The sequence below is a fragment of the Molothrus aeneus genome, chromosome 2 (genome assembly GCF_037042795.1).
Source record: "Molothrus aeneus isolate 106 chromosome 2, BPBGC_Maene_1.0, whole genome shotgun sequence".
Classification (NCBI taxonomy): domain Eukaryota; kingdom Metazoa; phylum Chordata; class Aves; order Passeriformes; family Icteridae; genus Molothrus; species Molothrus aeneus.
Window position 1 is genome coordinate 3,657,287 of NC_089647.1, and position 15,627 is coordinate 3,672,913.

Consider the following 15,627-nt stretch of genomic DNA (forward strand, 5'->3'; position numbering starts at 1 on the left):
AGATTCTGCAGCTCTGCAAGAATTTCTTTTCTTTTTCAAAACTCTGGGTGTGGGTTGAGGTGCTGTTTTGAAGTTTGTCAGCAGGCTGCTCTGAAAAGGATGAATGATAAAGCAGGCTCTGATTCCAGGGACGTGTTTTGAGATGCGATGCACGTAGGGAACGAGGGACTGACGAAAAACCTTGGAGAGTAGGGAAAAAGAGGATGTGGGGAAAACATTTAAGTCTTCAAGCTATTTCAAAAGATGTTTGTCATGATTTTGGAGGTCTATCATATACAGCAGGTGTGGATTTATTGCACAGATGTGCCCTTTATTGACTCATAGAGTGCAGGCTTGGTGTCTGTGTTGTTCTGCACACCCCTGAAGTTTTACAGCTTCACTGATTTCTGCACTAGAGCCTGGGTGGCTTAGAAAGCAGGAAACAAGCCCCCACTGAATAGAACTTATAATTTACCCAAAGATTAAAGAAAGGTGGGTGAGAGAGAGAAATATCATGACTTTGGGGTTACAAACTAAGCTGTTTTCATTTTTCTCTGAGATGCAGATATGTTCATCTAAGCCCTCATTTATTCTTGCCAAGTATTACAAATCTAGTTGCAAACAGCAATATATGAGTAGTCCACAAGATGTGAATATTTCAGTAAGGACTGGTAAAAGCTGAGATGTAATGATTGTCTTGAAATTTTCTTCCTTTTGACCCAGAAAGAGGCAGTTCCAGTTCACTCTGTTCTGAGCAGTGATAATCCAGTAAAATAAAAAAAAAAATTCCCAAACTCCACTGAAGCCAGAGAAAAAAACTGTTGATTTCAGTGAGTTGTGGGCCAGGCACTTCTGTTTTCAGACAGGAAGAGGAATGGCCAGAAAGGAATTTATATAACAATTTGCCATTAGGACAGAATTTTAGAATAACATCACTTGAAATGATAAAGAAAGAGTTTTTTTTTGAAGATAATAAAATTACTAAAGCGTGGAAAATAGTGGTATGAATAGGCATAGACCTCTTTTGCTGGAATTTATTTCATGATATTTTCCTTGTTGAAATGAATTTCTGCATGCAAATAAGACATGGTTTTATTCCCATGGGAGTTAAATTATGTTTTAGAGAGAAGGTTATTTTTATTTTCTCACTGCTGCCTAATGATAAAACAGGTTGGATGATTTGTAATCAATAGAGCATGTTGAAGCGAATACAATGAAATTTTTAAAAACAAACCAAAAAACCCCCAAAAATACAAAAGAAAACCCAAAAGAAAGAAAAATAAACTTAAGAGACTACGTCAGCTACTGCTGTAAAGTGAAACACTGTCCTCTTGGTGCTTTATCTCCACAAGCTGGCCAACTGTTATTGTGTTTTTAGTTGATAAGGTGACATTCCAGGCAGTCTCACTAAACCCTGGGATGGGCTGAAAGAGATCAAATTGACAGCTCATAAATGAATATATGTACCTATCTATAAGTATGTTTGATATTTGCAATGGTCACTGACTTCACAGCAATGCTGCTCTATTAGCACAAGAAGTTTAAAAGAAGAATCCCTTTTGAGCCACAGCAAAGGGCATATTATCATTTCTTCCAGAAATACTTCCAATGGCTGATTGTACAAGCATTTTCATTAACATAAGACCTTTAATAAACCTCTCTTAATAACAAGAAAACATGCAAAGCATGTGGAAGGCTTTTCTCTGGGTCTCTAACCTAAACATTTTCCCTCCTTTTGTCTCCTCCTTTCCCAGAGGTGTCAGCAGCATTGTGAGGACCACGTCTGCTTCAGAACAACAAGAAATCTTGACTAGAACAGCTGCCCAGCGGCAGATCTCTGAAATATGTGACAATTCTAGTTTAAAGTTGTCAGAAGAGTTGATAAAACTGGAGAATTAAATCTAAAGAAACATAATTTACTGATTTTTAACCGTATAATCAGCAGCACCCACGTGCTAACTTCCAGCAGAGGTCCAGCCTCTGGTCAGGTTCAGGGCTCCTGGTTGTGAAAAAGGTTCTTTTCTGTCAAACTACCAGAAGGATATCACAGTTTCTTAATGGGTTTCACAGTTTTTTAACAGGTTTCTCCCATTCAAATACAACAAAGGAAACCTGCTGACTCAAAAACATTCAAGCTCATCTTTGCAGAAGCTGTCACTCTATTTAGAATGAAGAAGGAATTAAAAAACAGTGATTGTGGAGTAAAAACAGGTGACTCTAACAAGGAGAAAGGAAACAAAAACCTGTCTAGCACTGAGGCAGAACCTTGCATGCCACAACTGCTGGTGCTGCAGGTTTGCAGACATCTCTGGGTTTAGCTTTACCTTCATGTCTACTCTTGGTTTCCTCTTCCAATTCTGGAGCAAAACTGCTCCACTCTTCCTGTTTTTTGTCACAGATCCCATAAAATCTGACTTATGGTGCATGCAGATAAAGCAGATATTAATTTAATAAATAAATTAATTAAGATAAATTATAATTAATTAAATAAATTAATTAAATAGAATCTAATTAAATAGAGTCTTTAGTGAAAGGATGCAAAATACACAGAAATAATGTGAAATTAGATGAAAAGGGTTACAAGTTTAATGGAGAGCTATTTAAAATGCAGAATGATGTTCTTAGACAAAAGATGGTTGTTGATTGAATTCCAGGTATTCCAATTCTCCTGAGAGACATGAGAAGCCTCCAGAAGATGGAAGGCCAAAATAAAATCAAAATTTCAAAACAGGAACCATGACTCTATCCTCAAAACAAATTTATTTTCCTCAGAGCAGATGATAAATACTGTTTGAGCCTTTCCTAGCTGTTCCCATAAAAATTCAGTATTTCCCTGTAGGATTCTGAATTTATTTTCAGTTACAGCAAGTAGATATTCAAGGATAAAAAGGGAGAGTACCAAACTTGCCTCCGGGCTGTGTTTTTCACCAAAGTGCGTTGCCTGGCTCTATTCATCACCATTTAGATGCTTGGGGCTACAAAACCCATTCCCAGCATTGCAATTCCTGCTTTCCACTGCTAAAACCCTACCCCAGTTGCCTTTTTTTTTTTTACACTTCTTCCAGTCCTCCTTTGAATTTTCATAATTTTAACTTTGTGATCCTTCCTCTACACCTCTTGCATGCCAGAGCCAGAGAAGCTTCAGGTCACATCCCAAGACTCACTGGGAGGGTTTTATTTCAAGTTTCAGGCTCTAAGGGGGAGTCTGGTAGCTCCTTGACCTGTGTGTAATTCATACTCTGTGACTAGAAGGGAAGAGAAAGAAACTGGACTTATCCCCAACAAAATTCACTATTTCCAGTGAGGAATGAAAAGGACAAATTTGTACTCCCGGACAAGAAAGTCAAAGATCTTTTTTTTCAAGAAACTTTGTAAATTTCTGCTAGTATTTTAATAATGTTGAGGGGTTGTTTCCTATCCAGGAAAATAATCCCAACCAGGTGTAATTTCTTAGTCTGCATCTTTTTTTCTCCCTGGTCTGGTTAGCAATGAAGTTTTGTGTGGAAAGGTTTTATTTTTGGTTTTGAGGGGAGGAGATGGGGATGTTGGTGTTCATATAGGCTTTACATAAAGTTAAATGAGGTCATAATTTTAGCTGGGCTAAATTACAAAAAACTTCTATGACTGGTATGATAAAATCTCCCAGGCAAGTCCATTTTATTTTGAGAATCATGATACATTAGTGTTGCCTGCTATAGACAGTGAAAAAGAAACACCTTTGACCAACTTTCCCAGAAAGAGAAACCATACTGAGAGCATGCAATGTTTTGGTTTTTTTTTTTCTGTCACTCATCCGCAGGATTTTTTCTGAAAATTAGAAAAGTTACCAGTCTGAAATGCAGAAAATTATCAGTCAGATCCAAACTGGAGAACTAAAAATAATGTTTGCCAAAGCTGAATGGCTTAACAAGGCCAGTTCCTTGAAGCTGGTAAAGAATAATGAAGAAAACTGAGAGATGGAAAGGAGAACTACTTTAAAAATAAGTGATTTGAAGGCAGGCAGCAAAGCCAGTCAATTATATGGGGAGTGCCTTTTGTCAGAAAATGATTGCAAATATGATATAAAAAAACTGCTTATCAAAGAAAACACAAAACTTTATTCTAAAGTGGAAATAATGTGAATACCGTACATCCCCTAACCTTGAGTAATCTCCAAAATACACATGGACTGCTGATGCAAATTAAGGCCTTGAATTGGTGATACCTTGGTTTAAACATTAAGGTTCTGCTGCTAAAGACTTGAGTAAACAGCAATCAATTTAGGCTGTGATTTTAGGTGTCTGTATTCCATGGGGACTGGGTACTGCAGCTCTCAGAGCAGACCTATTATCTCATACCCAAGATGATTTTTCATTAGTGCTTTTATTAATTTAAATCAGATATGTGCTGTGGAGGAAGCTTTTGTAATCCCCCTGCTCTCATAAAGCTGGTTATATTACAATCTAAAGAGAATGCTCAGTTTACAGCCTTGTTAACATGCTAACAAGCAAGATTTTACATTCTACAAGCCCCTTAATAAAGTGATAAATTAATTAGCTTGCCTGGACAGTAAAGGTCTGAGACCATCAGCTAATATGAATTTTATTTTGCTTGTGTTCCAAACAGGGGCACTCACATTCCCACAACAAAGCCTCCAAGGTCAGGTCAGTGGTGTCAGGACTGGGCTTCTACTTGGCCTCTCTTCAAAAAAGTAGAATTTGTCCTGTATCCCTTTCTCTGACAATGAAAAGCAGAATCCCCAGCTACCACTGGAGTCCTTCTTTGCTGCTGTAAATCCAACAGTAAGTAATATTTTTCTTCTGTGGAAAAGAATGTTCCTATAAGTACTCGGTGAATTTATTCATCTTCTTTTTCTGCTTCCACTCTTTTTATGCCAGTGGAGAGAAAGTTGCCCACCTCTAAATAGTGAAATGCAGGATTTATCTGCATTTCCTATTCCTATTTGGAATTTCAAAAGTTTATCCTTGCACCTGCTTCACCCATACCTATTACTAGAATTTCATGTCATCCTCTGAAGTAAAATATTGTTTGCCTTTCTCTTCTGGTTCTATCCCCACACCCCTTTTTCTACCCTTCTTCACCCAACTCTTTTATTTCTTTATCTCTGCATTATTTTGGTTTTTTAAATCTGATTTTAAGAACATAAAACTCAGAGCTCATCCTCAACCTTGCATTTGCAAGCTGAGTGTTCATTTGCTTATTGAAAAACCAAAATATTTTTTAGGGATGCAGGGAAACCAAGCAGCCATGCAGCCCAAGATGGGAATGGGACACAGCTGGATTATTGGCAATTGGCAAAGAGAGAAGCAAAGGATTACAGAGGTTTAATCTATTCTGTGTGAAATAGAGGCATGAAATATTATAACCTTTTAGCTTTAGCAGCAGCCGTAAAGCTAAGAAAACTTATTGGAATCCTGCTTGTTTAAAATTTAATGGTGTTTTCCTGCACTGCAGATATTGTTATGGGCAGATCATAGTTAAACACATTATAGGATTCTGAACTGTAGACATTAGTGGAAACAGACACTAAAATCCAGAAGGGGGTATCATTTTCTAAGTGAACATAAGAGGTCATCAATCCATGTCTTTCAAAAATCTCATTATAAAGTCTAAATACTTTATGGATAAGAGATTCAGATAATTCCCAAGCTGTTTGGCAACTGCAAACAGGTGATGAATTTACTAATGGGTTTTCAGCTGCAAACAGTTCAATTGTGGCTCCAAGGTTCTAGAACATTTTGTTTGTTTCTCTGTTTGTTTATTTAATGGTTGTTTCTCCAAGAACAGAAATAGTGGGGTAAAGGTCTGGGGCAAAGGTTTTTTGGTTTTGGTGGGTTTTTCTGAGTGGTTTTTTTTTTCCCTAGAGATCTTAAGGTGACACATGAAAATTTCTTCATCTTAAAGGCAGCAAATAAATAAGAAGACCTTTATAAACAAGAAGCCTCAAAGATTTTTGCTAAGATTACCATGGATGTCTAAGAACTGTCTGTCCAGAAGGATCTGCAGTGAGCAGCCTCTGTTTGGGTGACACAGAATCCTCACAGATCTTTGCACTGTCGGAAGCAGGGAAAGAGTCCCATAAATGTGAGTAACAGACATCAATGAAGGCTGTTTTAATCTTCTTGCAACCCATTATTCTTAAATACTTTCTAAAAATTAATTAAATAATCAGTGAAGACATAAGAACTATGCTGAAAAGCAAAATGCAATCAAATGTTCAAAGAGCTGCCATGTTGCATCTGAATGAGAAAGAATTTATGTTGATAGTTGTGATTCATAGACAAGGTTCAAAAATCGTTTTTTGCTATGTAAGAGGGAGAAAATTGTAGACTGAGGGGGTGGTAATGAATAGGCTTGGAGGCGTTTGGTTTGTATAAGGAAATAAACACATTTGAACCTTGAATTACGAAAAGACAGAGGGCAAGAGCATGTGATTTAAAGATAACACTTTTTCAACAAATAATTTAGGGGTAGGCTGCAAAAGGCTGGGAGAATATATCAACATGATTGCAACTGTAACATTAGGAAAAGAGGTTTAAGATTAGAATTATCTTTTAAGAAAAGAAATATCCTGCTTTTAAGGGAGGGATTAGCAATGAAACACTGTACAAGGGAAAAATGAGAAACCAAGGTCATGTCAAATTCTTACACAGAGTGCATGTTAAGAAAGAATGCCATTCTTACACATTTTCCAAATCTATCCTCTTTTGTCCTTCAATGCCAAATTAAGTACTTGTGAGGAAAATGGCAAGAGGTGAAATCCAGTATGGATTGGGTGCAGTGTGCTCTGTGATCAGGTCCTTTCAGTGAGAGCATTGGTTTCTTTACGATGCTGTACACATCTCCTGACACCACTCTGTTGATATACACCCCCCTAAGGTTAAGAAGGCCATTTCTGCATGAGTGTGTGTTCAGCCTGTGATCTTTAGCAGAGCTGCACTTCTGTATTTTACTGTCACAGGCATCTGTCCACCAGGAATTGGTGTAGGCACTGTAGGTCACTGACAGAGAGAAAGGAACAGCTGCTATCAGAGCAGAAGTTATAAGGGATCTGAATGGATCTTTTCTCATTTCATCTGAGACACCCTTTCTTATCAACAGCGCTGAGATGTATTTTTTAGTCTTTGCCTTGCTGGCAATCTTTCCAGTGGGACAGCAGCATTTTCAGACTAAATTGTTATTCTTCAAAATTTCTAGTGATCTTTATATTTCCACACTCAGGGTGTTTGATTAAAACTCTACTGCAGTTGTCAGGAATAGAGCATCCATTTCTCCCAAAGAAGTGCCACACTCCTGTTATCTTTATCCTAGGCCACTCTGGTCCTGCCTGGGAACCCCAGTGAGGTCAGATACTTGGGCAAAAGCTCAGACCTTGGCTCTGAATTTGGGGAACACTTGTCAAACATGAGCAATTCCAAAACAAGTGTTCTGGTGTTGGAGAACTGATGGTTCTCCATAAACAGAACTACCAAGTGTGCAGAAACATAAGGGCAAAAGGAACTGCAACTACTTCAGAAGAAATGTTGGATTCCAACCCTGTTTCCATATACTATAGGTATGTTCTGAAAAATCACATCAACATATCCCAGAAAAATCAACTTGTTACAGTCAAGGAGAAACAACCACCAAGACAAATATAATTGACTTAATTGCAGTTCTACAGAAGTCGTTCACAAACAATATTATAGCTAATAATGCCATGCTGCTGGGAAAAGAAAAAAAAAAACATTCTGGAAAATATAACTAGGCTAAGTAAGACACAGACCAGTTATCTGTTCTGCCCAGCCCTAGAGAGACCATGGCTGGATTCATGTCTCTGTAATGTGGGATATTTAAACAAACACCATGGCCACTTCATGTTCACAGAGAGACAGAAGTAATGATCCAAGCTCTAGAAAACACGATCTGTGAGGCAAGATTGAACCAATTGGCTTTGTTCAGTTAAAAGTAGAGACAGAAATAGGCTTGGTCTTCTCTTGGGGTGCACCAACAGCTGCTGCTGAGTAAACACACAAGGAAAACAGTCAGTCTGAATTTGAGCTAGATTTGAGCTAGGTAGAGGGAAGAGTGACAGGATAGACTGAAGGAGATGTTATGGACTTTTCACTGCAGGGGCTAAAAAAAACCAGGCTGGGCAAAAATCTGTTAGGAATTAGAATTTCTCACCATGCCCTGGGAGTGAGCTGAACAGTTCCTGCCATCTTGAGCCTTCATCCTTCCCAGCCTCTGATTCCCAACCAGCTCTCTGTGTAAGAGAAACAAATTTATTCAAGGTTTCTGCAGAAAAATATTATTGCCCTTGATGGGAAGAAGTAGATAAGTCATCATCAGAGTCACAAAGAGCAACCCAAGAGAAAGGAAAAGGCAGGAGAGCTCCATGCAGCCCGGCTGGCTGAGGAACCCTTCCTGCTTGTGCTGAGTAACCCAGACATATTCATTTGCCTCCCTCTCTTCCCCCTCCCCTCGTCTATAAAGCAGTCTAGACAGTAAGATTTAGATTTTCTGGAAAATATTTGTTCCATTTTATCAGCACGTGGTAAGAAGATTTAATGTGCTAAAATAGAAAAAGTAATTGATGTTTTATCTAGGGATAATTATCTATCTTTCACATTGCTTTTTCCCACACAGAAGCTCAGCTAAAAACACTCTTTTACTTTTCAATTATATTTCTTCTGGAAAACCTTTTGCTTGCTAAAGCTTCTGAAAACGTGGAACAGGTTCTACATAGTAGAATAATAAAAAAGTCTCTATTAATCATAATCATAAATTGTGATCAAGTCCACTACAGGTGTAATTTCTCTCTCTCAAAATATGATAAAAGATGGGATTAATCATCTAATATGCTAGTCACAGCAGTATTTTTCTTTTAGACACATTCTGGATATACTGGATATGCTGAGTATCACCAAAAAATATTTGGGAGAAAAAGATAAAAATATAATACTTTTTCAATGGAAATTATTGTAAAGAAATCTAGCAGTTCTGTTTTTCTTCTTAACTTATATCACAATTTAGCCTTATGCTAGAAAAGTCATAACCTCCAAATCTGCGTTTTGAAGTTCCCAACTTACAGATGTTGAGATCATAGAAGGGGATCCTTAATAAAATATCAAATGCATTCATCTACAAATGTCATGAGGGCCATAAATCAAAATCAGGGTTTTCTGAAAAGCTTCTGTCTCTATAAGACATGAAATCAAAGTTCAAGATTCACCATAGATTTTTTTTAAACTGTGGCTAAAGCTCAGCCGTTTTGTAGAGTCCTCATTAAATTCTAATTTTATATCCATGATGGGCAAGAGTCATATAAAGGCACCCAGATTTCTGCCTGATTGGGAAGCCTAGAAGATGAACATGGTTCTAACAGTATTTCATCTGTGCTGTATACATCTGCTATTAAAGCTATGAATACAAACTTGTCCTTTTAAAATAAAACCCAACAGACTAAATGGTCTAATTTACATCTCCACTGAACTCCAGCATTAGGGTGTTCTGTGAGCTTGTTAACTTCTGTGTCAGCAGTTTTGCTGGCCCCAAGACCTTCAAGCTTCCTTTAAATAGAAACTTAACAATTTGCACTGATGACTTGGAGAATAAAGTAAAAAATTCCTTGATTTGGAAGAAGAATCTAACAGCAAATCCATGTGGATGTTCAATGGAAGTTTTGAATTTAGAAGTCCTAATGCTGAGTAAAAAAAGAACAAAGATGAAGGGATCACTCACTTCTGTGCAGCATCTAAGTCATACCAGGAATATTTTGCTCAGTTTTAATCTTCCCAGATTTGATAAAGACATTGTAAGAATTGCCAGTATAATGTCCTTGAGGGATTTCATAAGATTCTCAAGGGGAAGAATTCTCATCTCTATTTATCTTATTTATAATTGACAATAGGCATCTATTGGCATCTATCAGTGGGTACCTACCTGTCTAGGCTCCTGCCTTGTTGAAAGAGTAGTACAAATAATTCCAGTTTAATTTCTAATTTCAAAGCTAAGCTCTTTTAATTTTTTAGGAGGACTATTACCTTAGTCAAAATTCAAAATTTCAAATTTTGTGCATGCACTCCAACTCTTCTGAAGGTAATTTAAGCAGCCAAAAAAACCATCTAAATATTTTTTTCTTTTTAAGAATTCAGGCCTAGAAATGTATGAAGTTATCAAGATGAATTAATATCATTTCATAGCTGATTTTCTATACAACAGCCTAGACACTGTCTGTAATTTTTTTTTTCTGCTTGGATGATTTTTTTTTTTTTGCACCAAGTGTCATTTTGCCCTCTGATATTTTATGTCTACTTCACACAAAAATTGTCATACAAATGTGAGCCAATGTTTAAATCTGCAATCTCCACACCCTGTTAAATGTGAATTCTATTTATACATATTTGTGCTGATAGACAGAATTCTACAGTAGGGCTCCATCACTTGAAGAACTCTTTGCCACTGGAGATGAAAATTTTTGTCTTCCTTTTAGTTAAAGGAAGCTAAAGATAGATGAGTTCAGTTCAGTCCTGCTTTTTTTCCCACATCTGAGTTATCTGAAGTGTCTGATAACATCTTGACCAGAAGATGTTGAGGAAAATGTATTATCTTTGCAAATTCAATGAATTCCAAAGACTTGAAAATTAAAAAAGCTGGAGAAAATTGTGTAGCATTATTTTCTTCAGTTAATCAAAGAGAAGAGTAGGTGCCAGTTTCATAGGGTTCAAACAAAAGAAGTCTCTTGTTTGACCAGCTCCTAGGATAAGGTAGAGGCTACAGAATTTGCTTTCTTACCTCTTGTAAAATGTCCAGGCACAGTGAGAAGACATCGGTTGAGATGAAGCATAAAAATAAAGCAATTAATTGACACTTCTGATCTTTTTTCAGGGTTTGGAGGTTCTTTTTCATAATTAGCATGTACAAATCACCAAATTTGTCAAACAGTGTAACAGATGAAAGCCATGCCTTTCTTACATTGCCATTCTGGAACTGCTCCCTGACAGATGGCCTTGCTGTCAGCATTAAGGCTGATTTTTATTTTTCTTTTCAGGCATGCTGATGAATATTAAGGCCTTTTTAAAAGAACGAGCATGTAGGTAAAATCCACTACTGATTGTATTAATTGCCTGAAACCTTGATTAAAATTTAGGATTTTTAAAGAATGGTCATTGCTCCACATTGGAAGGAGCAGGAGCAACCTTCTAGGCATTTTTCATAGTATTTTGTTCAGCCCATTAGATCTATACTTGCTTTAAGCTGCACAATAATTTATTTTGCAACTGGAAAATCATTATATACTTAAGAAAAAGGGCATCTTCTGAGTTTCAGCACAAATATAAAGAAAAGGGAGAGGCAAGGGCTGCAATTAGCTTCCGAAAACCTTTCACTTTGAATTCCATGGTTGATTTTGGGGAGGTTTTTTTATTCTCTTCTTCTTTTCTCCATGTTATTTAAGCAAACAGTTATGAAACAGCCAAACAAATTACAAAACAGGCTCCAAGTTAAATTTATCCTCACTATATCTGAGAATTTGAGAAGACAAGTCAAGCACAGGCAGCCTTCCAAAAAGACCTCAGTCCAGCTCTACCAGGGTCAGCAGCCAACACAAATCCTCAGGCTCTGACTTTATCAGGAGAGGAGATAGCTATGAAGGAAAAGCAGAATTTTCCCTCAAGTAATGTGATTATTTTTATGCTTCCTCCACCTAAAGGTGTCAGATGACATCTTTACAACAGAGAGATAGACTTTCTTTCTTAACAGCCCTACAACTGAAATGGGAAAAATTGGCTGTTATCTCCAGTTTGTAGCTGGAGGGTAGTGATGTGGAGAAAAGTTAAAGGATGTGACCTGAGGCAGAATCCCAGGTGAATGTGCAGCAGAGCCCAGTTCCCTCTGCTCCAAGGAGCCCATCAGCACAACAGCATCCCTGTTTCCAAGCCTCCGCACTCCTTACACTGCCACTGCTGTTGTTCACTCCAGCACAGCCAGGAAATCTGTTCCTGACCCTTACCTGACTCTCCCATCCATATGGGGACCCAGACAGGGGACATTATAAATATTAACTCATCAAATTCCATCCAAGAAGCCACACTAGGAAGGATCTTCAAAGTATTGTCTTATCTTCAACAGGGTTCCCTGACCTGTCTGGGTGAAGTGACTTGGTGTGAGCTCTCCAGCATGAGGCAGACACCTGAGGAACACACTCTTTCCCCATAGAAATCCAAATGTAAAGTATTTAACATTGCATAGTTCTTCTGGCTTCAAAACTGCCACTATCCATACATTGATTTTTGAGTGGAGTGCAGCTGCACCATTCCTTATGAAATCAATGCTCTTAGAGCATCACCCACTGTGGTTTTGAAAAAAAATACTTCTTAGAAATTCCTTAACCTGTACCCTGCTCAGTAATTCATCTTCTGGATGACAAATACATGGGTAACTTTGACACTTTTCTTCTATTTTGACATTTTTTGCTGGTGTTCCACTAGTGCTTGTGGAAATACAGGGAATCTCTTCTAGATCGATAAATCCCGTCAAAATATGGGGGGGAAAAAACCACTTAATTTATTCATTGTCCTGAATACAGAGGAATAATCCACAGAGCTAATGAAATCACTAGGTCAGAAACCTTAAACTGAAAAGGCAGATAAAAAATCTGTCAGTAGGGATCAGAGATATAATTCCTTTTTTTCTCTTACTCAAGCCATTCTTCAAAGGAGACAGGTTTATTCTCAGTCTCTGAGCTCTCATCTGCTGCACTAAGGCAGTAAATGCATCTCCATGAATGAATCCACTAAAATTTAACTAAATATAAGAAATTATACTCAACAGAGAGGACAGAACATGTTGTGTTATATGTGTGGTTATAATTGTCCACATAGGATTTTCTCATGGCTGGTGAAAATGAACAATAAAGATTAATGTTGGCACCCTAAAGACATTTTGTTTCATGCATATGTGAGTTCTTATAAAGTTTCATTATGCCTTTATCCAGGCAGAAGTACCATGAATTATTCTTTTATGCAGCTTCACCTTCCTTTCCCCAGCCTCATCTTTCTGTGCATGAAACAGTCAAAGGCAACACTGCAAAGTCAGATTTGATAAAATGAATAAATATGTAAAAAATATATTTAATATATTATATGAGTTAAATATTTGCTCAACATCTGTCGGGGCAGGTTGAGCACTCTAGGCAATCTGCAGTAAAACCCTGAGAAGCTTCAGAAAGATGAATCTTTTTGAAGCTTCTCAAAATCTTGCTCACCTGTTCCCCAGCTTTGTCAGCACAAGTAACTACAGCTGTCCTGTCAAAACTACAGGGCTGTCCCATGACATTGACACTCAGTTCATTCTTATTTACAGCCACATCAGCCAGACATCCCCTCCTAACAAGGTTTTCACTCAGCAGCAATGCCCTGAGATCCACAAAATCAGATTTTCAGAAACCACAATGTGGTTCTGTTTAGGTCTTCCTCAAACTTCACACACTCTATAAACCACAATTGCAAATCATGGGATCTGGATGTACAGAAATTATAGCTCTTAATATTTTTTGGAACTTATTTCCTGCCTGGTTTCTTCTATGAAGTTCCAGTTTACCACTCAGTGACATTAGAGAAGGGTCTACAGAGAGACTGTCAGGGTACTTTGGAGAGGGTGAAACATGATGGACAACATGATGATGGAAATTACCAAAGCCTTGGGAACACCAGTAAGGTAAGATTTTCTCTCTAATAAAACATATCTTTGCAAAAGCAATCGTAAAATACTTTAAAAACCTTCTTGCACTGGAAATACTAAACTTGACATCTGAGGAAATGTCAGTTCTTTAGACATTAGTGGAAGTAGGGTTATTCATTAAGTATAATTACCCACTTCTAGTTCAGAAAAGCTATTTCATTTTTGGGCTAACCCCTCGCTCAGATATTTCAGGTGAACTTTCAGCAACATGGGATCCTGTCCCTAAATTACCCTTAACAGCTTTTGACATTTTGGTGTTTAATTTTTTTCAAGTTCATGACACTAGAAGTTGCATCTACAAAAAGACTTGTTAGGGTTTCCTGGCAGAGGCGAGATTTCAGGGGTGGTGATCTCTGTGCTGTTATCAATTCTTACATTTACCTCTGAAATTTTCCTACTGCTGGTCTGCAGATCCTTACAGAGACACCTAAAATTAAATGTGTGCCCATCAGGCCATTCCTTTTTAGGACTAAAAGAAACCAAACAGCTCATACACTCAAAAACTCGGTACACAAACTTAATATCTTACTGAATAGTCAGGCAAGCAGGCTTCAGGAAGCTCATGGAAGGCAGTGTTGATGAAAACATCAGGGAATTGAGTGACAAGTGGGTAAGTTAGTTTTTAACAGCTGGAGAGAATCAGACATCAATATATTTTAGTTGCAAATTACTGACTGTCAGTATTTGTTTTACAATTGTGATGTTTCTGTTGCTGTTGACAACTGCTTGCTGCTCAAAATTGCAGAGAAGCCTTTACGTAAAATACGGTATAGCAATTTTTTCAAATCATCCTTTCTTTCTCTAGTAATAAATTTATTCAAAGTTATACAGTGATCACTGTATTTTCATTGATAATATAAGAAGTCCATTTTAGCATTGACCTGTTTGCCCCTTTTAGCTATTTTTCCTTCTTTTAGGCGGAGTTTAGGATTAGCAGAATAATCCAAATATTAATAATCCAAATATTAAATTATAAAATGTTTTCCTTTTTAAATAATGTATTATTAAACAAATATGATATTTAATAATATTAAACTACATCATATAACATAATATTGATATTAATTTAAAATACTATATAATATTAAACGATAAAATATTTTCCTTTTTGCTTTTCCTGTCATACATTTCCTGTATAACATTTCCAAATCAATGTCTTCTGAACTGGTTGAAAAATTAGATTTCTGTGTAATACAACACAATACCTAATCAGCAGGGTCAATTTTTAAATTTGCTTCCCTCTTTATGTTTTTTGTCCTATAAGCTGCACAGTGTGGGTTGTGAGGAACTCCTCCTTTTCCATTTAACCAGGAGGCAGCAGGTGCAGCACTCCCATGCCCTGACAGATGAAAATAATTTGGCAACAGGTAAAATCAGCAGTGCCTAGAAATCAAACAGTGGTTATCAAGGAAAACAGGTGGAGTTTTTTTGAACAGCTGCTCCTCTGCCCTGTCTCTGAGCCCTGCCTTGTCTGCAGTCACTGTACGGGATCAGGATGCAGAGCAGCTGCTTTTATCATGGTTTTTATCATGTTTTATAATGGTTTTTTTATGTTTGGATATCTACCTGAGATATCTGTGCTCACCAATAAGTTCAATAGCACAGAAATAAAATAAGAATGGAGAGGGTGAGCCCCCTCAACGTGGCACCTGGTATAAATGTGATGTAAGGTGTTCATGGCTGTCCCACTCCTAGGTAATTTATAATAGCCTCAAGTTCCAGTATAAAAGCACAAACCTGCAGGAATACAAGTCAGCTTTCCTTACACTGGTTGTCATTCCCTTGGAAACATAATAATTAAGATGTCTGCTGTAACTGCTTCTGTCAGAAATATTTTTAGATTTCAACCCATTTCAAGAAACCCAGAATATAAGGGGGAAATTACTGTATGCTGAATGACAAACTGAGGAAAGTCTTCCTGCTGTC